Consider the following 24,448-nt stretch of genomic DNA (forward strand, 5'->3'; position numbering starts at 1 on the left):
CCAAAGAAAAGTTCATCGTCGCCATAGTGCAGGCTGCTCCTCCTTGGCTTCGCGGCCCGCTGGAAGCGAAGACCTTCTGCTGGATGATGATAATAGAGCGATGTATACCTGAACGGTATCCACGCGCTGTGAAATCTGAAGGTCTCCGGGCTAATGAGCTGTGTGATATCTTCTCACCAACGCAAGTCTATAATCTCTCCACTTTCTCCCTCTCTTTCCCCCATCTCTCCATCTCTCCCTCTCTCTCTCCATATATTATATCTCTTTCTGTCTCTGTGTTTCTTAAGAAAGTCAAAACAGAGAGATAGATAAGAGAGAGATGGATATAAAGAGAGATAGAGATGAGAGCAATATTATTAAGTATAACAATCAAACTCGTCTACGTACCGGAGATAAAAATATTGGAATATATCGGGAAACAGGGTGTGTAGGAGGGAGGAGATCATGGCAAAATAGCTGAATTCTCCTTTTAAAGACGGGGAAATCAAATGCAAATACAGTCATACTTTCTTATATTATTCATCTTCGATAAAGCAACAAACCTACTTTGAACAAAATAACTCGCACACACACACACCTAAAGGCACGCACACACACATGTTTATGAAGACAAGCATGGCAAGAATGACTATTTTTGTAACGTGATGCTTAAAAATCAACATCCATTTGGCATTGTTTGGTGATAGAAGATATCAAAACTGTAAAACAATATATAAATATGGAGATATAAATATATTTTTTTTTGTGTGTGTGCAACTGATTGACAAATTGCCCTACATCGACATAAATAAGCACTGAATATAACCCTGCTGAGTACGTACGCCCATGCATGATTTATTTTATTATGGCTGCTACTTAAACACTGGTCAATTCAGTGCTTATTCATGTCGATATAGGGCAATTTGTCAATCCGTTGCATAAAAAAAAAAAAAGTTTGATTGTATTTTCCTTTTTCACTGCCAGATGGGAAGATGCAAAAAACAACAAACAAACAAACCCAAAACAAGCAAATAAAATACTAGGTGGAAAAAAAAAACCACCCAAATAAATAAAACCACAGTCCAACTTGATTAAGAGCAAGAAATTGTACATACATTGTATATGCATGAGGTTATTTACAGTATACTCCATGCTGGAAAGCTCTTAAAGGTAATACAGTGCGCTTCCGATATAACGAAGTCCTTGGGACCAGCATTTTTGTCTGTTTTTTTTTTTTTTTTGGATTTTTTTTTCTGTTATAGCCGAAATGTATAAAGATGATAATCTTTTGACTTGAATTTTTGCTTCGTTGTAACGAACATTTCGTTATAACCGTGTGCGTTATAAGGGAAGTGCACTGTTTATCATCTTCCCTTGTATCACTTTATTGGAAGAGAAAGTGAGAGTGAGAGGAAATATTTGCCCTAGAATAAAAATTAAAACAAACTTGTGATTAAGCCACACCCTGTTGGGAGCCGAATCAAATGAATTTGCGGGAAGATGTCCTTTGAGGCAATAATTACACCCCTGCTTTGTTATTGGCATTGCTAGGTTTTTCGTCTTTGTTCTGACTGGCTGGCTGGTTGGTTGGTTGGTTGGTTGTTGTTGTTGTTCTAAGTCTCGTTTTTGTTATTTGTTTTTTGCTGTTGTTGTTGTTTGTTTGTTTTTTTTCTTCTCCTTCTGGCTCCGGCCCTTCCTTATTTCTGCGACTCGTACGCACTGGAATTCGAGGTTTCATTACTAGAATTGTCTCCATGACCTTTTCACAAACACTAAGCGCTGTAATTTATTACCAAACACGTCCGTTTCCTTTTCACGTCTTTTTTTTTTCATTTCGTTCTCTCTCTCTGCCTCACTTTCTATCACTTCTTTTTTACCCTCCTTCGCAATTCAGTCTTCCCAGCAGATCGAATTATTCCTCACTTATTAGGTGCTACCGGACGCCCCCATCAAGTCGGGTTTTTCCTGAAACGCGAGGCTTACATTAAGACACGCAGAACTAATTAAAAATATCTCGAACTATATTCTCAAAGTAAGAGAGAGAGAGAGAGGGAGGGAGTACATTCTCACCATTGCCGTAAAACGTTATTTCCCTGCGTGCAGCCATAGATAGGAAGAGCGAACTTGGTTTTAATTACAGATGTGTCTTCATATCGGTGTCGGGATCGGGTCGGCGAGGGGTCATTTCTTTCATCTTACTTCGACTGCTGGAGCATGGTGCGGAACAGCTACTGCTTGGTTTACGTCATTCGTCACGTGTTATAAACAGACACACATATACACATTCATACAAACAAACATATAAATATATCATGTATCACACATTTACGCATGTAGGTATAATCCGCAAAAGTGTGGCATATTAATATTTACTTATGTGGTGCAAGGAAAAGTTATTCGGCGGAAGCAGTTGGGAGAAGTTACTTGTAGGCCTATATAGATGAATCCGACTTCAGAGCACTGTAACTTATGGCGTCCATAACTGGGGGCCTCCAAAGAAGAACAAAAGCACTTTCAATGGGTTGTGCAATGAGCTAGGTGCGTTGCAATGTCAGTGCATAAATTATCTTTTGTAAGGCATACTTGAAGCCCCCAGTTAGAAATTACCATTAAAAAAAAACAGTACCCATACCGAATTGGTCTATATGGGAAGATAAAACAGTCATAACAGTGGACCCGTTGAAACGCAACGACAAAAAAGCGTCTCGTGCTATTCCTAACAAATTGGTCACTCCTTTCGGCATACACACTTGCCTTTTCTCTTCTTTTTTTTTTTCTTCTTCTTCTTCTTCTTCTTCTTCTTGTGTGTGTGTGTGTGTGTGTGTGTGTGTGTGTGTGTGTGTGTGTGAAAAAGAACGGGGAGAAACAAACCTCGAATTCACAATTCACACATACACTATCACTCCAAAACTTTATCGATATAGTTTGTGGTACTGTGGTACTGTACTGGTGCCCAAACACTCTTTTATGAGACACATTCTGGCAGTTTACAATAACTATTTTAAGGTACAATTATCTTTACTAGCTTTCATTACTGATTTCAGTGACAGCCTGGTCTAATTAGCACTAAACTGTAAACTACTTGGACCAATTTTTGTCGTTCATGTACGCAAACTGCGTATGATTTGGCGACAATGTTCGCCCGGAAATAGTCTTGGCAGCACGAAACATATACGCCACGTCAACACTAATGACATAAATGAAAGAAGATGTCATGAGTCAGCAATAAATAACATCGCTAACGATGATAAAAGACAAACTATATTGTTACCATAGATGAACATTAGTTACTATCACCATTACCATCAACGTATAACTTTTCTTTGAATCTGTTATCTTCAACTGTGATGCTCTATAATGGGTCCAATGCATGGACCTATCGGGCATAGCAGAGGGAATGTCATGCAAGAATTTGATGTTCTAGGCCCTGTAGCTAAAAATATTGACTGCTGAAGGGCCGTAATGGAATGGTCTCCGTGTTGAATAAGCCCTGTACTGTAACCTGCTGACCAGCTACATCCGATCAACTGCACATCATTTTATTGACAGGATCTTGCGAAGAATGTGTGCAGTTTTCTATATAGGATGGCAGTTTCCTTGACCATTATTGAGACTGATATTCCCTCTTATTTGTTCAACGGACTTTTGGACCGTTCGTTGTGGCGTGCGCCTGTAGTAATCCAGCTACTTTGGAGGCAGGGGCGGTGTCTGATTAATATGGTTCAGTCGGTAGCGCGGCTACCTTCAGATCCAAGGGTACCGGATTCGATTCCCGAGTTTCACTGAGCAGTGTTATGTGTAAGCATTCCGTCCCCTCAGTAAGAGGCAAAACACTTTGTCCCTCGGATAGGACATTAAATGGAGGTTCCGTGTTTGATTTAGCCACGACTCATGCACCTGATCCCACACCGTCATTCATCGCAAAGAGCAAGTAGGTGCCAACCCGGTGAAGTCGCCCCCTACACACCCGCACAAGAAAACGGGCGAATGATGCCGACCCCTCGTGGTTCTCCCCAGGTGACAGCAAACTATACGAACCAGGGACGATGTGCCATACGCTTGAATGAAAGAAGCGGACTTGTCCATCCCTTCCTTTAGGCCTACGAGGCGCAGTGTTCTGATGACCACTAGTATACCGTGTCGGTCTTCATGCGCCACATCCTGTTGATTTAAATTCCCATTAGATCCTTGCACTTTTAAACTGCTTTTCATGTAGCTTTCACAAATGTTTTGGTATCGGATGGTACAGCCGCGGTGATACCACATTTGCTCCTGCAACAATTGCTTCGATAATCTCCAAGGACTTCGGGTTAGGGCTAGGGTTCTGATAGGTTTTGGGATCAATTTGATGTGAGGATTAGGATTAGGTTTAGGGTTATGTTTGTGGGTAGAATTTATGTTTGGCATAACGTGCAGATATGGATGCAATTGTCGCAGGAGCAAACGTCATGGAACCGGTACAACCATGTCCATGACAACGCTTCTGTCGTCTGTTCTGCCCTTGACAACAGCAATGGTAACAACATTTAGTCTTAATTTACCTTGCTAGAGTAAATGGGCATGTCCCATAGGATGATTGCATCTTCATTCTGCACGTCGGTTAATTGATGTTGGTACTACCTATCTGTCTTCATGTCATTGTACTGACAGATCTTCAGCTCTGGTACATGTATACTGCGAGATGCAGCTCTGGTACATGTATACTGCGAATGCAGCTCTATAATTTCCGTATATGTTATAGGCCTACACACTCTTAGCAACTTCTTCGCATCCTGACACTGGATGAGGTTGATAGGTTCTTCCTGTCTTCCATAATATTCTGCACTGGGGATCTGTTCCATCCTTGATCAAGCGGTGATATCAGGTACTATCTTGTGCAAGGCTCCGGTCCTGGACTTCGGCAATTAAGTCTTCGGACTTTGCGTTCAGACCAGAGTTCCTCAGCCAGCGATATACATTCTGTGAAGGTTGACATCTGCATCTTGTCTTAATATTTGTAGTACTGACAATGTATTGATTGCCTTTCCCTCCTAGGTATTCTGACGCTCCCGCTAACCTTGTTTTCACTTATTTTGGCATGAAGTGAGGTCGTCTGGTTCCAGGTCTGGTATGTCAAGCTCTCTTTTGAATTTGTCGCATCCTTCTCACATGAGAACTTGCTCTTTCTAGGTCTTATAAAGTCTCACTGAGTGAAGGAGTAATTCGTTGGTTCTCACATGGACCTACAAGGTCCGTTTCTCATGAGGCATCCATCCTATATCCAGGAATGTGGGACACCGGAAAGCCTACCAGTAGTCCACCCATGCTGCTGGCCTCTTCTAGCCCGTTGAGGACGAGCTGATTTTGCTACAACACACATTTCCCATAGATACCTATACTGCCCGAGTATACTCGGGACTAGTCTTCAACGGGTTAGAATCACTTTATCAGTATCTATATTCGGTCTTTGCAGTCATTAGCTTTCTATCCGACATCCTTTCTGATTTATCAGTGGCAGGCTTTGTGTTTCTGAGAGGCACTGTCCTCTCAGAAAGTCAGAATCTTGTACATTGTTGGTAGTCTGGCAATAGGCCTGTAGTTTTGTTGTTGTTGTTTTGCGTTTTTGTTTTTGTTTTTGTTTCGTGTCTCATCAGTTTCGGAGAGAAAATATAGGTAAGCCCCTGGGTTAGCCAGTCAGGAAGACTCTCTTCAGGGTTTTTGACTACGCTATTTCACTGTTGATATTCAGGAGATCTTCTTGATGTTGGTCAGGTTTTTGGTTCAGAATTGGACAAGTCCATCTATACCTGGTACCTTCCAGTTGATGGTTCTGTCGATTGCAGCTTTGGTCTCAAAGCACAGCTGCAAAGAATTGATTTCGGACCATTCTTGTGGCTAAATGTACATCATGTATTTGCTTTGATCCGTAAGTTGTTGTAACCAGTCTGCTTGCATATTATGCTCTTTGTAATCTTCCAGTATATAGATGACACTCGAAAACTCCAATCCATGTTCTTCTTTCCCAGAATTTGTTTGCATCTTCACCGAATATCTTGTTTGTCCGAAGATCGTTTGTATGTCTACTGTCTGTCTGAAGTTGAGTTTCTCTCCAGTCGAGTTCCCAGTCTCTCCTTGATAGCCATGATTGTGGAACCTTCCTCCGCACGATGGTCTCTCTCATACTGGAAAATAACTAGTGATCGCTGTTTGCTTCAAGTTATATCTTTATTTCTTTGTCATCATTTCCTCGACCTATTCGCTGTCCTCGTATTGCTGAGTTTTGTCTGTCTTCTTCCGTAGGTTTCGCTTCTTCTGATGAAGTTATATCTTCAAGTATCTCATGTAGCCTTCTGACACCCGAAAGATCGAGAAGACAAGGTCTCGGATCTCGCTATTCTCTGAACAGAAACGTTTGAGATGGCAAGGAACTGTCTCGTCTTCTTGGTGGCTTTGCACTTGTAAGCTTCCGTGAACATGGTTGAGTTTAGTTTTCAGTGCCCCATTTGCAGCTTGAAGTGCTGGTTTGCAATACGTGCGTTGCCCAGTCTCTACCACTGTATAAGGGCGGTGATAGTTAGCTCAGTCGGCATGGTCGGTAGCGCGTCTGCCTCACGACCCAAAGGACCCTGGTTCGATTCGCAGGTCGCACTGAGCAATGTTGTGTGTAATCATACCTCCCCCCCCCCTTGTTCATTCATTCATTCATTCACTAACTCATATTCCATTTCCAACAGAAAAATGTAAATATGATTTTCACAGAAAATGAGTGAATTATGTAAATATTACAATGTAACATAAACGAAATTTATAAGTATGAAATTGATAATGAAGGTACCGAAAAAAAAAAACCCACATGAGTATAAATATGAAAATGCTGGAAATTTGGAGGAGTGCTACACTAGCATTTACCACTGTTCTCAAATCAGTTTATTTACTGTATTTACAATTTCAACGCATCATTAATGATGATATTCTGATGCTTCTTATTTCATGCCCGTTTCTTATCCCCTCTATTTGTCTGTCTATCTGTCTATCTTGGAGGCCGGGGGGGGGGGGGGGGATCCCAGTCTGAGAAATCACAAGCCCATAAGATTTTTTTTTTTTTTAATGTATGTGAAGTTACAAAGTCTTAATATCTAGTACGTGAGACTCACTATATCCAACCCTGCAGGGACATATACTGTTGTTGTAATCATCCACAATGGTCTCTATTTATTGTATTGTTTATATCGAGTTGCTAATAAGGCATCACGCTGAGACAAAAAGGGAGGACATACCGAGATTAAAATGAATCATTCATCAGTTTCATCGAAAGTGAGAATGTGCCTGTCCAAATAATTTCTGTGCGACAAAGCAGATGCCACTTATATAAGCCACGAGCTGCTACTTGCATGCAGACTTCCTAATGAGAGGAAAGGGAGTCTGTATGTATATCGGTCGAAAACTGGGCCACGGTGAGTATCGATAGCAATCACGTGACTGCACACGATCCAAAATCGATAGCGATTTAAACGACTTTGTATCATGTACCGCCCCGCCCGCCCCAATTTTGACTGTAGCTCGCCATGTTTATGTATACACCGCCACCGGAAAAGCGATCGCTAAAACGTGCTAATATTTTTTTAATTTTAATTTTCAAGAGTTTAATCACATGATTACATAAAGATGTCATATTATCGAACTAGCTTTGGGTGCTCATTGCACAGTGATATCTTTCAATGCGGTTTGAACAACTACCGCTATGTGTATTATTTTGCTGAAGGACAATATTATCAGCTTGAGAATGCAAAATACACACGGCAACGAATGGAGGGTAAGTCCAAACACAAACCTACTAGATTTTATATCATATCGAAGGTACCACGACTGCACAAGTTTTTTTTTTCCCCCATCTGATGATTACCCATCTGCGTGCCACATTACCTGCCTATATACATGTTTGTGTGTGAGACTTGTGCACATTTGACTCACTGGGTTAATGGGTAAAGAACTCAGATTACAGGTGTCAGCAGACACTGAAAGGATCGATTAATTCTCTCAACTAAAAAATACTACCAAATAAAGCGCGGAATTATTCATATTATCTAGAATGAGAAGGAAGATGTTGCGGGGCTGTAAGGGAACCCAAGAGCGATCTGTCACTGAAACCAAAGAAAGAACCAAAGGGTTGGGGTGGGGGTAAAGAAAAGAGCAAACTGTCGTTGAAAACAAAGACAAGTCGACGTACCGAAGCAAACCGGTAGGCGGTAAGTGACTAATGCGTTATTAATCAAGCCTTATTCTATATGAGAAGTAAGGGAGAAAAATATCCGAGTAGAGGGAAAAGAAACCATTAAAAACGAAACAGGAAAAAAAAAATCAGAAGTTATGGACACCCCGAACAGCGATCTCATCGGCGAGAAAATCCAATTTGAGTGAGTGCGGTCGAGTGAGTAAAGGTTGTGCATAATTAATGGCCACGAAGGATCATTGACCGTTATATGGGACTGACCGATCGTCAGGACAAGGTCATCTCGCCTCGCCTGGGAGTCAGGTGATTTCTATTTTGTGTTTACCCAATCATATGTTGTTGTTGTTGTTGTTGTTTGTTAGTTTTTTACTTCTCCAGTTTTGTGTTGTTGTTGTTGTTGTCGGTGGTGGAGGAAAGCATAAATATTATAAGGATGAGCGCCAACGCATTAATCAACGACCTTGATCTGGCTCTGTGTGCTTTAGTAATTCACTCTTCCTCGACGTTTATTGGACCGCTTTGTTTTCGAGATCCTCTATTTCACAATCTCATATAACAAATATAACACATATAAACATGAAATATCGTATACATGTCATAACACAAATCTACTCATAGAGTCATATTATGTTAGCGCATAGGGACATTGTGCACTGTGTTATGCGCTATATGAGCAATGTTAATTACTAATTATTATTATTATTAGGAAACATTCTCTTTCTCTCAATATGTGACTTTGCCACTCAGCTTCTTTTTCTGCTTTATATAGGGCTTTATTTTTGTATATACGTGTGTGTGTGAGAGAGAGAGAGAGTTTGTACGCTGTGTATGTTGATATTCGATTAATCTCTGTATGAATATAACTTATTTTTATTTATTAAGCGCAGGACGTGATATCAAACGAAAAACGGAGTCTTTTTTCGCATATTTGTTGTCTTATCAAGTTCATGTCTCTTGTACAATTCTCCATCATATCGGATGATAGCTAAAGGGCAAAAGGAGTAAAATTGTTGTTATTTTACCCCCCCCCCCCCGTCAATAAAACAGGACAAAGAAAGATAAGCAAAGCCATAACACCTTGTGGTCAGTAACTGAACCTATACTGTGAGTGAGGACTAACGAGACAAAAAAACAAAAACAAAACAAAACACAAACAAACAAAAAACATACAAACACATACAAATCTACGCAAAATGCAAAAAAATTGTTTCCAAATCAGCTTATCTGTATGACCGAACTGAATGCATTGGATATAAAATCGCAACGCCACTGCGGTTGAATTCGGTTAGTGTTGTATTTTTTTTTTACACTGCAAAGCAGCTGAAGCATTGCCAAGTATAGTGGCATCACCATTAATTAGCTAAACTATACATGGCTGTGATTCAAATCAATATCATTATTTCACGGCGGATTTTGATAAAACTGTGTGCATCTGATCTTTACTAAAAGGTTATTACAGTCGGCTTGATTATTCCTAGTGTCGGATTCGACTTTAAAGGTTCCCTGAAATACAAAGGCATACTGATTTTGTATTGATTTAAGATACCCTCAACATCACTTTGCGCCATGTCTTTTGTTAGTCACATTAATTACACAGAAACATGCAAGTTATGTTGAGTCGAGGGGAAGATGCATTCCAGTGTCCTTTGTCAAACATATCAGTACTTTAGCAATGATTGACAGATGAGGTCACAACAGGAACATTTGTTTGAAAGGATGTTTTGTGGGCGTATGCAAGTAATCTGAAGAAAAATAGAAGAAAATTAGTTAAAAATATATTATGGGATGTTTCTAGATATTCGTTTAACCGCAGAAGTGATGTTGAGGGTATCATAAATCAACACAAATCAACATGCATGTTGTATTTTAGGGAACCTTTAATATATCCGGTCGTAGTTTCAATGAAGGTCATCCATGCATTGCGATGATTTATCTAGTACTTTATGTTTATATCTGCCTTTGTTCCCCTGCGATTAGGCACTTTCGATACGTTTGCGTGTTCATAACACATCTTGCATAATATATATGGTGTCTGTGCTATCGAAAATCAGCATGATATGGAAACTATTGAGACTTTTAAAGCCACGCTTTTGTCGTTTGTCGATTTCAAGTTCAGTTCTTTGGTTTCCCCTTGCACTGTTATGATGTGAAACATAATTAATACAATGACTAACCTTCCAATGAAGGCCACACGATAACATGCCGTCCTCGATATATTTATATTTCACAAGTCTTGCGCTAATCCAGCACGTTCTACGGCATATAGTTGACTATCTTGGAATCTATAGGCCTCGTCGTTTTGGTGTTGTTATTATGCTGTCGTCTATTTCAGCCATAACTGGCGGGGGGGGGGGGGGGGGGGGGCTTCGATACGCCTAAAATCATAGTTGATTTATTTCCTGACATAGGAATGAACCTGTCTCATAAACCAAAGAATCATCTTTTCTTCTTATTTAGGAATCCCTCCAGTTAAGGCCGACGTAAATTACAGCGGTTTAAGACCGAATATGTCTGTGGACATTAAATTGCGAGCATAATGCTTATGTATGCCTTCTTTTCTTTTGCAGAGTTTAGTGATGATTTCTTTTCTTTTTTTTCAGTTGACTATTTCGTACTCAGTGCGCATTCAATGCAATACTTAGAGTAGATCTTACACAGCATTACTTCCTCTTTGGTTGGGGAAAACTACGAGTAAGTTTTCTGGTTGAAATAAACAACTTTTGCTTTAAAGAAAACAATTCGTACAAAGTATACAAAATATTTGACAATAATGTTGATCATTGGGTCTGCTGAAATGGCAAACATACCCCCCCCCCCCCCCAGACACCATCATCATAACCGCCCTGACATAAAATTTCAGGTAAAATCTAACAGATGGTACCAGTTTGTTCAGAGACATAGTTTATAAATTAGCTTACATTTAGTGGCACATTCGTAACAAAGGTTATTTCTATATACATCCAGAAGATTTCCCTGAGTTTGCCTGGCCTATCTTGCCTGGCGTAACTAATGCATTTGAATAGACTCCAGTTATTGAACTGTACAAATACAAAAAAAAAAAGGACCAAACGAACAAACACGTAATTTCACCTGCTCATCACTAAACCATCTAGCGAAACAAACCTAAGACAGTATTCATGTACAGCGTATGTGGAATATTTCTTTAATTGTCCAGAGGACTTAAACTAAGGAGCAAAGGACCAAATAGATTTCAATAACTGGAACCTACTCTCATGCCTTTGTTGTTGCTATGTCCGGCAATGCTTTTGTTGAATGACATATTCACTTTTCCCTTTGCATATTCAAGTTCAAGAACTGTTTCCCCCAAAAAATAATAGCGAAACTTCAAAATGTCATAACTTCCTTATTTTTCATCCGGTTTCTATCAAATTTGTACCGTCGAACTTGTAATATTTTACTCTTTATTTTATTGTTAGACTGACTTGTATTTGGACTGGATTTTCCCCTTTAAATGTTGCCATACTCTCATAGCACATGCCATGCATGAACCATGCTCATATGAACGCCAGAATGTTCCCGTGCCTAGAGGCCTATCGATATTCTCGGCGATTACCAAGGTTACCATAATCGATCGCCTGCTCTGTCACAGCGGGAATTCGGAGGTCGATCTCTGACAAAAGTAACTTCGTCTCGTGAAGAAAAAAACAAAAACAAAAACAAAACAAAACAAAACAAAACAAGAACAAGCTCGCATGAGGCGGATTTTTTTTTTACCCCTATTCCTAATACGTTTAAAGTTTGCTTACACCATATTTCTGTTTTCCACTGTGTTAAATCATCGTCGGGTAATAGCTTCAAGGCTGACATTTTTTAGCTTAATTCTATTTCTGAAATGGCATGCAAGCCAACATGGTGTTAAAAGCATCTCTTTCTCAGTTTTGTGATTCCAAGAGCAGAATTATTAAAGGTTTGACGGATTTCTGTCGAACTCACTGTAAATTGTTACGACATCAACGTCTGCATGATAATCTACATGTATAGACCTACATATTATCTAATACAATTTTCATCGACCATGGCGTGCTAACGTAGAATTCTTAAACCAAGTCGTATGCACAATTCAAAACCATAAATGCTGAGCTGCAATTAGTGTGAGGGTATCAAGCTCTTCCCTTTATTCTTCTTCTTCTTCTTCTTCTTCTTCTTCTTCTTCTTTTCTTCCTCTTCTCCTTCGCCTTATCATCATCATCAGCAGCATTATTCAGATAGATATTGTCATTTTCATCATTGTATCGTAGTAATGAACTTCGAAAGTGTGAAGATTGAATAGAATGAAAAAAAAAAAAAACTTCTTTAATCGACAGAGGTGTACAATCTTATCAACACTTAAAGCAACCTAAATTATGCAGTGCATTGGAATTCTATTACTAACTATTGATATCTTTATCTCTGATGTTGTATATACTGTCATTTTCATGATTTTCATTATCATTGGTAACAGTATTCATACCAATATATAGCAGCAGTGGTTGCAGTAGAAGTAGTACCAGAAATATAGTCGTAGTAGAAGACTAGTAGTAGTAGTAGTAGTAGTAGTAGTAGTAGTAGTAGTAGTAGTAGTAGTAGTAGTAGTAGTAGTAGTAGTAGTAGTATAGTATGATGTATGGTAGTGGTTTTGGTATGAGTAGTAGTAGAAGAAGTAGTAGTAGTAGTAGTAGTAGCAGTTTTCATTGATATTGTTGTATATTATTTTACCATTGTTATTATTGTTAACACTAGCATTATTTTGTCATAATGATAGGAGTTCTTTCGGTCCAAATGCACAACATGGCGCAATGATTCATGATTTAAAAAAAAAAAGGCCAAACAAATATCATTTGATTTTCAATGACAGATGAGTGGTATAGCCATTGCGAAACTTTTTAAGACTTTATTGCAACTCGTTTGGATACTCGGAAAACGAAGACAAACCACCATGAAATAATATCAGTTTGCTCTTCTAAATGAAATTCCAGTTGCAAAAAAAAAAAAAGGGAATAGGAAAGGAAAGAGAGAGAAAAAAAAAAGAGATGCTACGTCATGATCAGATGGTGGAAGTATCTACGAACGCGGGAAAATGCAGACGAGCTTTTCACACGGTCTCACGTTTGATTCGGAGAAACCAACATGTGGAGTTGTTCCACTGTGTCGGTCCCTGCGATTCGTTTTGAAATGCAGTCATCTTAGCGTGAGTCGACGGTGCACATAATTATGTCTCATATAAAATCGGCTTAGTCGATGGAAATAGAAAGTCCCAGTTTACATTTACGGCTTTATACGTGCGTTTATTTCCCCTGTATACACGCGGAAGTTAGATATCGCCGAAAGCCGATGCGTTTTACGCAGTCCCGGCAAGATCGACTTACGTGGAGTTGACCGTATGGACGAATGTCATCTCTACCTTGATTGGAGTAAGTCAGAAGAACGCCGCACGCGGCGTGATTCCCCTCATTCAGGTCTCCGCTTTAAATCAAGATGAGAAATGGGAGTGGGATGGGAGTGTCCATTCGATATCATTCCCTTTCACTTTCACTCTAAATGAGATGAAAAGGAAAATTATCAACATTTTAATGTCGCCACTCCTCGAACCTTTTGTTAATCTTCATTTTAACATTCAAAATGTTGGATTTATCATTTCATTATTTCCAGCTAAAAATGTTATCGTATATAAATCCAACATTTAGAGGTGTTAAATCGAACATTTTGAGTGCTCGATTTAACATTTACAAAAAAGTTCGAGGAGTGACAACATGTAAAATGTTGGATTTGCCATTACATGTGACATTATATGTTACAAGAATATACTATCATTTTGAGGCTTGCATTACCTATGTGTATTGTTTGGAAATGAACATAAAACATGAATGAATGAATAAATGAATGAATGAATGAATGAATGAATGAATGAATGAATGAATGAATGAATAAATAAAAAAAAATTAGACTGTTCTCTCTCTGTTTTCTTTAAAAAATATATTTCTTAAACCACAACACATGCAACACACACACAATGCAAGTGGCAATTGCGATGTTGATCGATCAGTAGGCCTACATGTCGGTAGAATTAAAAAAAAAATACTCGTAACCACCAGAAAAACATAAATAAAACTTCACAATTAAAAAAAAAAATGCTGTCATTGCTTGCGGAATCACTGTTTTCTATAAAAAAAAAAGAGAAAATGTAGATAGGTACCATTGCACATTAGAGACACAATATGTTAGACTCTTTTCACTGCTAAGCAGCTCTATGACCTTCGTAAATAATAATAATGATAATAATAATAATAATAATAATAATAATAATAATAATTATAATTATAAGTATAATTATATGAAAACAGCGAGAAAAAGAGGAACTGCACAAACCAGAACCAAAATTCTTGACTAACGAACTCAAAAAGAAAACAGATAATTTTGATTTCATCCTCATTTTTCATTGTTAATAGCGCACTGAAAATATACGAACTTATATTTGTTCAAACCATTGTGAAAAAAAAGAGAGATGTTGACAACGAACAAAGAATAGATGACAATATGATATTCATCTTCCGCGCTCTGTTAGTAGACTTTAGTGTTGTTCGGGGAAAGTTCTTTCTCCAGAGCTTTTCATGTGTTGATCTTCGACGCATATCTACGCGTCGAAATACCTCCCCCGTGAGCCGTGGTTCTCAAGGTCTATCCTCGATCGGGGCCCCTGTACATGCCTTCGTCACCTGCACATTTCACCAATCAGGATGCGAAATTTCCTTCGGCGAGAGACCACACTGACCAATCAGCGGCCAGATCCTAAATGGGTCAGGGGTAATGAACTCTGAATCGAAAGGCAATATTTCAGGAAAAAAATAGGGGGAAAAAAACTACGAACACATGTCCGCTATACTCAATGCATGCACTGGGGAAGCGAAGCGGTGTACACGACCCCCATTCAGTTGAACGTGTATGAGCAAACGAACGGTGCGATATATGTATATAATTTTTTATAATTTCAGAAATCGTTCGCAAGAAATATCTCAGCTGATTGCTAAAGTTGTATTTTGGAATATTTCCCTGCAGAAGGACACAGACAGAAGGTACAGTATGCCAAATCTACTCTGGGTTCATTTCGTGAGTTGTGGATGTGCGTGGCGTGTTAAATCGAGCTGAATGAGTGGTGATTGTTGTGCAATAGCGTACGAGTCGTATGGCTGCCGGTTGTGTCCTATGGTTTCGCATGTAAACACGACTTTGAACGTGAACTACGCGGGGGCAGTCCTAGCTGCTACAACTAGTGTGCCCGCTCTATCGGCGGCTGTGGCCAAGAAGGCTGCGCTCGATTTTTGAATTTGCTGCAGGGGTCGTAATTGTTTATCCCCGGTTTTTAGGATGTGTGTCCCCGCATTTACCCCATGTCAGAGTCGATATCGAACGAGTATCACGGGCCTTGGACATGAGGGAAGGCTTGTATCATATCTGGTACCATGGCATGATTTCTCACTAGCTTATTTTACCCGAAAATATCTCCTCATTGCTCATTGTGTCTTGTTTCGTTTCTGCTCTGGTCGTGCCTATCTATGTCAGTGCACATTTAGAAAGAGTGCTACATTATCGAATGACAAATCACGTGTGTCTTGTGGACATAAATTTTGGGGAAAAACATCGAACCTCCTTAGATTTAGAAGAAGAAATTAATTCATGCTAGATGAGGTGTGTTCAGGAAGAGGACAAACGGAAATCAGAAACAAACAGTGCATTTTTAATTAGGTAATACTAATTCTCTAAAACATGATATATTGAATTTGAATAGGTGGGCTAAAAAGAACCGAGCAAATTACAGCGAAAGTGCATTCCCTTTTCCTAGATGGATGTTTATATACCCATAAACTATATATTGTAAGAGTATAAACATGTACATAATATATATTGAATATAATATATATATTTGAATATATATATATATATATATATGTATCTTTATGTTCATGTTTAAAATGTGTGTAGCATGTACACATGGGCATGTGTGGGTGTTTTCAAAATTTGGGTGGAATATATGATTATTGTATTTAAAATGTTAAAAATTTTAATCAAAGGCTTTATGTAGCTCATTTTACAAAGCTGATAAGAGCTAGAATGTTTTCTTTTAATATTTAGTTTGGTATATTGAGGGATTATTGTGACTTTACAGCTTTGTCCTGTATTAAGCATGTTAAGCATAGTACAGTATTTCAGGCTACATAGAAATGTTCAGTGAAACGATGGCCATAATTTATAGGAGTACTTGACATTGTTACTCCCCAGATTACGAACGTAATGCCTCCATTGTTCATTGTACTATACTGCTCCCTACCCATGCTATTAGCACATTGAACAAGTTCAAACATTCTTAATGCAGTTTGAAGCATAATAACAATTTTTGATAGATTTAAGCATTGATAATGGGCCCCAAGTGCAGAAATAGTTTTTAGAACAGTCTATTATGTTTTGGAGAGGGAAAATACATAAATTTGTGTAGAAGTCATGGATGAAATTCCTAAATCAACAAAAAGCTCCCCACTAAATAAAAAAAAAGAAAAAAAATGAGGATATCTCTTTATTTTGTATGCATACACAGTTTACATGAAGTTTAATAATTATGATAATATGGTAAATACAGCCGCAATTATTTGGCAAATAAACAGAAGTGAAGATATAGGACCTTACTCTTTGAATTCCCCACTGTATCATGTTTAAAGTGCCTTAAAAAAATAAAACCAAATACAAACTTTTGTTTGTAGTAGAAGTGACATTAAATTAAAAAATGGAACAGGGGGATTTGTTTTGTTTTGTTTTGTTTTTACATATAAAACAGTGGTGGTGGTCACAATCACAAAATCTACAAATTAGGTGAGGTTATGATGTCATATCTTCTTTTTCTTTGTCAAATGAGATGTACCTTTAACAATATATTTTGTGTTGATCTAGCAGTATGATCCTTCTCATGGCTATAAACTTGTCAAGTTTTAAATCATTTTGGTGCAAAGGACACAATCCATTTGGATTTCATTTCAATACATTTAGGTCCAGAGATTGGTTTAGTGAGGAATTGTGTGCAGATAAATGGAAGACTTGTAATGCAATGAGCCCATCACTTCATGTTATTAACCTGTTATCATTGTAGTTTTACCTGTGATTATAATCTTATATACCTGTGATTGTATCTTATATACCTACATTTATGATCAGTATATATCTGTATCATGAAAAAAAAAAGTGTTAAGCTTACAATTTACAACTACCATACCATACATAATATTAATGAGATTTTTTTTTATATTCTGTTTGTTTAGTCAACTTAATGAATGTAGTGGATATTCAATCTCTTTAAATTTTGGTGTGTTTGAGGTTAAAGTATAAATATATCTTTTATAAAGATATAATGCTATATATATCTAGTTCAACCACAAGGGATACTGTAAGAATTGAATTCTACTCAAAACAAATATCCCATTTTGCAAAACTCTGAGTAGTTTGTTCATCAAGGAAGGTGTGGTGACTATAAGTACCTGTAGTAGCCTTGTGAATTATATGATTTGGAATTTGATCCGCCAATAGAAAGTTCAACTTGAAAATGCCAAATCAACAGATCAGCAAAGTTATTACATCAAATGTAGAAAATATTACAATGGTTTGAATGACAGGATAATCGGTGCTTCATATTCAATTTGAAATGTAGCAATGTGGTGAGATAAGTGCCACTTTACTCACATCTAGAGTTCCTCATTTTGAGAACAAAATAATGTACCAAACATAAATTTCATTCTAATTTTTAAAAATGTGATATCATATACGCTATTATGTATTCAAATTTGATTGGACGTGCTTTGGGTTTGTTTTGTTTGTTGTTTGTTGTTTGTTTTTGGTCAGAAACAGATACCGTGTACTTATTTCAGTGAGGAAGATAGCATGATATCAGTATTTCAAACATATTATCATGACATGTAAAACAAGAAGAAGTAGCTTTGTTCACTGTAATATATGATTCAGGGCAAGGCATTTCTTTTTTCATTGTGGCTAGCAGACAATAATACATGACTCAAATCTTTCCAATTTTGCTTTTATTCTTTTCAAGTTAATTCATCTTAACTTGTTGCCAAAATGTTTCAATAAACTCTTAAGACATGATTTTCCTTGGTTTACATTTTCCTATCAATCAAATCTAGATCCATTCAAATCATTACTTTCTAGGTTTATTGGATCTTTCCTGTATTTGATGTCATGATACATTTTTTTCAACAATTTATATTGTGGTATCCTCAGATTCTGTTGCTAGAGTTTGCTGGAAAATGAAGTGAAACATGGTACACACTTGAAGTTAGAATAATGAGTTCATTATGCCTTAGTCACCCTTTGAGTTTTCAAATGCAATAATAATGGTCACAGCACTAATTCCGTTTTTAAAATCTAGTAAGTTTGTAACCATTGTTTTGTCAAATAGTGTGTGCCAGGATGCATTTGTGATGTCATAATGCTCCATTGTCATGATGTGAAAGGGACATAATGTGATGGAAATGTGAGAGCTGCTGCTGTCTATGGAATTGCCAAGAAACCCTGCCAGGCTTCATTCAATGATATAGAATGTTGATTTTTACAAGGATAGTTCTGCTTTTGTGTCTTATTTGTGGTTTAACCTGGTAAGTCACAGATACTACATTTCTTGAGCTTGTTGCTTTATCTTTCTTCTTTTTCTTTTTCTTTTTTTCTTCTCTTTTTTTTTTTTGGGGGGGGGGGTCATTATTTTCACTATTCATTGTTAGTGTTTGTTTTTTTTTTTTGTTAAGGGAGAGTGAAAAAAAATTGCACTTGAATCCTTTGATGTTCATATATCCATTGTTGTTTATTTCAGTTGCAGAATGTTTAAAAGTCTCTTTAATTGCCTGATTGATAACTGATTCTTAAATTAACAACACATCTTAGATGAAAAAAGTTTTTGTTTCTCTCTGAAATTGGCAAAAGTTAGTTTCTGTCTGTCATTGTCCTGATTTCCATAAAGAGCAGAGTTCCTTCCAATCATTCTTCAACAAGATATGCATGAAATTCAGAGTTTCCAATTTCGTGATGCAAGGATGTTACACTGATCTTTATGGGAGGTATCTGGATATCTCACCATGCTGTACAAACAAGTGAAGCCACTGCGCCACCATCTTGCCAACCACACTCTATGGGAATTTGCACGCATTTTCAAACAGAAACTGTCACGTAAATCATGTGATGTCGTGAGCCCTATATGCAAATGTAGGCAATATGTATGGTAAGATGGTGGCGTGGTGGCTTCAAAGCGATTGGCCCATGAGATATCCAGATATTTCCTATAGAGATCAGTGGGATGGTATCTGTGGCAGAATCTCCCTATGGACTTGTTGGTTTAATTTAGGAGTGTAAAATATTGAACCTTGCATGGATTACTCATTGGATACAATGTGTAGGCTCTGTTGTATACATTCAAGTTCAGGTTAAACAAAAGGGTAAAATCAGATTGGTGGAAGCACCATCAAAATCCGACAGAAAACTAGAAAAATTATTGGAGTTGTCATGTTCTACATAATAGAAATAATAATACATGTAATAAGTTTGTATGAAAAAAGGTATAAGTTGCAGTCAAATTAACAAAATAAACCTGTCAAGGACAGGCTTATTTTGCTCTAACAAGCAATCATTCTGTTAGAATTATTATCATTATTATTATTATTTTGCCAAAATGAAAGTTTTGGGGTTAAAGTATGTAAGGCTGGAATGGCATATTTGAACTAACACATGAAGGTCAGATAATAAATGTTTGATGAAAATTTGTTGTTTTTCAACTGAATGGCTTGATATTGATTAGAATAAGATAATAACAGCCTTAAAATTCTATTGAGCACTGAATTTTTACCAATTTCAGATTTGGTGGTAAATTTATTTTACATGGACTGACCAAAATATAAGTGTTCTGTCAGTCAGTTACCATTGATTATTTCACCATTATATTATGCAAATTAGATGTAGGTCTAGTGTCACATAGGTTCGCCCAAAAATGTTCAATTTTGCAAACATTCTAATAGATTGCTTGTTTGAAGTAATTTGGGGGGGGGGGCAAAGTTATCTCTCATTAGTAAAAAAGCGTCTTAAAATATTGTATTGTATTGGGGCAATCAGCACATTTGAAACAGAAAATAAACAGGCATCCCTGAAAGTGCCGTTTTACTGTTTACTAAATTATCCACCAAAGCCACAAATTCTATCCTTCAGGCATCCCTGAAAGTGCCGTTTTACTGCTTACTAAATTTTCCACCAAAGCCACAAATTCTATCCTTCTTTACCATGTGTCTGCAAACCAATGGAAGTGCTGTGAGGTGATGACATCATTAACTACCTCATCCAGTTCGCATTTTTTTTTTATATCCGATATCAGTATTTCATGATAACATGGAGAGCTTCATATCATACCAATTGTTTCATTTGTTTCAGGGTAAAAGAGAAACGGGAAAAATCAAAACAAGACGTGTGAGACATACATTCTCTGTCTTGACTCACATGAGAAGTTGTCCCTGTACACAGTTGTTACATAGCCATAAATGATAATGAATCACCAACACTTTGCAATGCATTTTTCCAGGCTTTTATAGTTTGGTCATAATCAAGGACAATGCAGTGTACTTTTCAAAAGGACTTTTCTTTTTATCATGTCAAATAAACAACGCATTCAGTAAGATTCATCAGATTGTAAACTGTGTTGTACATCTTACACTGATACTGATGCATGTCAAAAGTAGGGCGTACTCTAAAGTTCAATTTGTCCCCATGGTAAAGATGGCTTTTAAAAGTAGAGTAAAATTAAACAAACAGAATAGCAGAGGGTTTTTTTTAATCGAACTTTAGCCCAGAATAAGAAAGTCAATATTTGTAGTTTCATGTCTGCACTAGTGTCTGATATCAAGTGTCAGCAAATACAAATTTGATTAACACTGTATGATATGCAAACTAGTGTATTTCTGTGATATTATGGCCTCAGGAATCTCTTGTTGACCTGCATGCAAATCTTTGTTAAAATTTTCTTTTTGACATGACATCTTTGTCAAAAACTGTAAAAAAACCTTCACATCAAATTTGTTCCGCGTACTAATAATCTGCCAATTATGTTTCAGGGAGCGGGGAAGGGTTGCCTTTTGTCACAGACGCAAAACATTCTCATGTGTGTTTATGTGTGCAAAGAAGTGCACATGAGAGAGTCGTATGTTTATTATCATTACCTCAGATCATCTGCACTATGTGGCAGTGAACAATCTCACTGTTTGTTAAAACATGCAAATCTTTTAGTGCCATTACTGTTGTGCTAATTTTTATGAACCATTTGTGATTTTGTTGCTTTTATTCAACTTGAACATGGCGCTGCATTGCACCTTTGATTAAATGACTGGATGGTCTCAAGAAAATGTTACAGATGTGCGTAGGTTCAGAGGCATTGGGATAATACACAGCCATGGAGTATCCCTTGTCTTCAATTATTTCTGAATTAGTGAATTGCCATCTCTTAAAAAACGTTTAAAACACACAAAAACAACACTTGTATTTCAATATTCAGAAAGCCAGATAATATCACCCCAAATTGTTATGGAACTAGTCTTTCTGTAAGTAATTCCAGAACAAAGATATAGGGAGAACTGTAACTGCATGTGAATCATAAGATAAATTGATGATATAGAGAATGATACTATTAGTAACTCTGATTATTTTGAAACACATTTGTAGACCGAGTATCTGAGCAAGGAGGTTTTATACATTGGAGTTCCAACTGGGTGTAATTATTCAAACAGTTGTCAGATTTCTATTGATGCACAAAAGAATTCCTCAGGTGCACTTGTGCCTTTGATGATCGATGTTTCAAGCCGCCGTCTTGCTGAGCAATCTGAAGATTCATTTTGAAGTCAATCCCTTTCAGATTGAGCAATCTGAAGATTCATTTTGAACGTTATCATAATGTTGGTCATATTTTGCTTATTTATTTATCAAATGAAATGAAATTTCACTTGATGATAAAGTATGTAAAACAAAAGTCAATCCCTTCCAGAAATTTGTGCAAAAGTGTAAATCAGAGCTGTATCATAAAATGTTTAAAACTGTAGCATCCTGGAAAGCTGGTTTTATCACTTTTCCGCATAATTTCCACAAATGAAACTAACATGGAATAATCTCCAAGTATAATTTTTTATTGATAGGTATATCAGATTAGTGCCCGGGTATGCCCAGTCGAGAAATTTTCATCTTTATTTCAGCATTTTTTGCTCAATTTCTATTCGCGCATCCTCGTGTCTGTACCACCTACCTTTTATAAGAAGGGATAGCAAAAAGTAATTACCAACACAAAGACATATCTTCCTTTGAAAGTGGCTGGTGATTATGCAATGAGACACGAGTCAATTGTCTTCGGCATCTGCACGGCAGATCCTGGTTGGCATATGCTTCAAATTTTTTTTAGTGGCGGCTTCGAAGATCTAGCAAAGGAAATAAGACGGTTGTGACTCCATTCTCTAGAACCTCCTTGATCTGAGACAAAAGTATGCAAACTGCATGTTTTAGACAATCTGTTGCATAATCCCTGTTTACTACCACCCACACATACCCTTTTCCATTTATGCTCTTTTGAAGCTATCATTGTTTTGTCAAATTTATTCCCAAAATTGTTGGAAGTCCCCACGCTAAATATCATCATTAGTCTTTTATGTTTATATGAAAAAACAAACAAACAAACAATGGAAATCAAACTTCATGTCCCATTTCCTGAAATTCAAAAAAAAAAAGCAAAGTAGAATATATACCCAAAAAAAAAGAAACAAAAAAAGCAGAAGCCCCCAACAAAAACGCTTGCGTTGTCACGGTAGTGATCAGGGAAATGTCAGTACGCTTTGTGATGGAGCTGGTATTTTACACACCGTTTAGCATTATTTTGCATTATTGGGCACGGGTTAATCAGGGGGAATATTACATTTTGCACAAGTTTCTGAAGTCTTTCCAGAGATGTAGTCATGAGTAAATTGAGGAGAAGGATAGAAAGAAAAAGTGGAAAAAGAGTGTGCGATAGAAAAAAAAAAATCCAAGAAGATTACTGAGAGGAAAAAAGAGAAAAAAGTCTGTTGAATAATTGTCTGTGCGTGTATTTATTGAGTATGTTTGTTGTTTGTGTTTATATGTATTCATTTAGGTTGCATACAATGTACTCTATGAATAGAGTCAGATTCTGTTTAAATGTAGTTTCACCATAAAAATTTGCTGGAAAGTACCGTTTTGCTCAGCCAGTAGACTTTCCTGTTCAGTCTCAAGTTTCATAGTCAGCAGTGCAGACCTATACGACTTCTATAATTATTGAAAAAAAAAGAAGCCTTAAATGTGTTGAATGTAGAGGAGGAAAGAAAAATTGACAATATCACTTTTACTGCATAAAAAAAAAGAAACAAGAGAAGAGAGTAATGAAATAAAAGCGAAATTGCAAGCTTTCTTTCGCCTGGCGTTGAGCCATGGCCGAAATCATAACACAGCTGCAGCAAAGAAGATGAAATAGCCTGGCTGTGAATGTCATATGCCATAGGCGGAGCCACTTTTCCCTGCTTGAAAGTGTGTAGGGTAGGCCTGCTGCAGTCACCAAGAGATGTACATGGGCCTATGGAATAATGCGTGCGGACACCTCTGTACTATGTAGGTTGTATGGGAAAACACCCATGGTGAAACATGTGTCACACATTCTGTTATTACCTCTCACGCACCCTTTATTCCAAACCCCTATACCACCCTACTCCAGTCTGCTTCCCCCTCCCTATCCCCCCCCCCCATCTACTCCCAGGGTGCAAGAGTTTTCTCTTTTCATTCTCACAATTCAGTTGTAGTCTATGTTGATTCACATGGCTGTGCTGAATCTATGTCATGTCATGTGTCTGAGTGGTGGAGCCATTTCAAGTGTGTAGCTAGCCAGCAGTCTTAACTTTACAGCTGTAGTCAAAACATGACTATCAAACTTTTTTTTTTGCCAACTCTTGCTTTTCTGTTTTTAATGTGATCAATACCAATGTGTTCAAAAAAAGTGATAGGTTTGGAGCGTTGTTGTTTTGTAATAACTTTATCAAGAAACTTTGGAATCTTGAGAATTTCAGCCAGTGTCGGCTCGTCTCCGGGATAGCGGCAATAATTGCTTAGAAATCTGTGTTAAATTCTGTAAAAGCTCTTGTTTTTGCACACAGATATTTTTCAGAAGGTCACAGACAATTTCATGTGACGTTT

At 37.5% G+C, this 24,448-nt stretch overlaps 1 protein-coding gene across 1 annotated transcript in view; it reads left to right on the forward strand.

Moving 5' to 3' along the window:
* The first annotated feature begins 15,073 nt into the window (after positions 1-15,073).
* The window catches only part of LOC140242530 (nuclear receptor subfamily 0 group B member 1-like), a 138,869-nt gene continuing 129,494 nt past the window's right edge, over positions 15,074-24,448 (forward strand). Inside the window, exon 1 of the mRNA XM_072322268.1 lies at positions 15,074-15,258. The gene's annotated coding sequence lies outside the window, so the exon portion shown is untranslated. The remainder of the gene's footprint in view (positions 15,259-24,448) is intronic.

Source organism: Diadema setosum, chromosome 19 (assembly GCF_964275005.1).
Source record: "Diadema setosum chromosome 19, eeDiaSeto1, whole genome shotgun sequence".
NCBI lineage: Eukaryota > Metazoa > Echinodermata > Echinoidea > Diadematoida > Diadematidae > Diadema > Diadema setosum.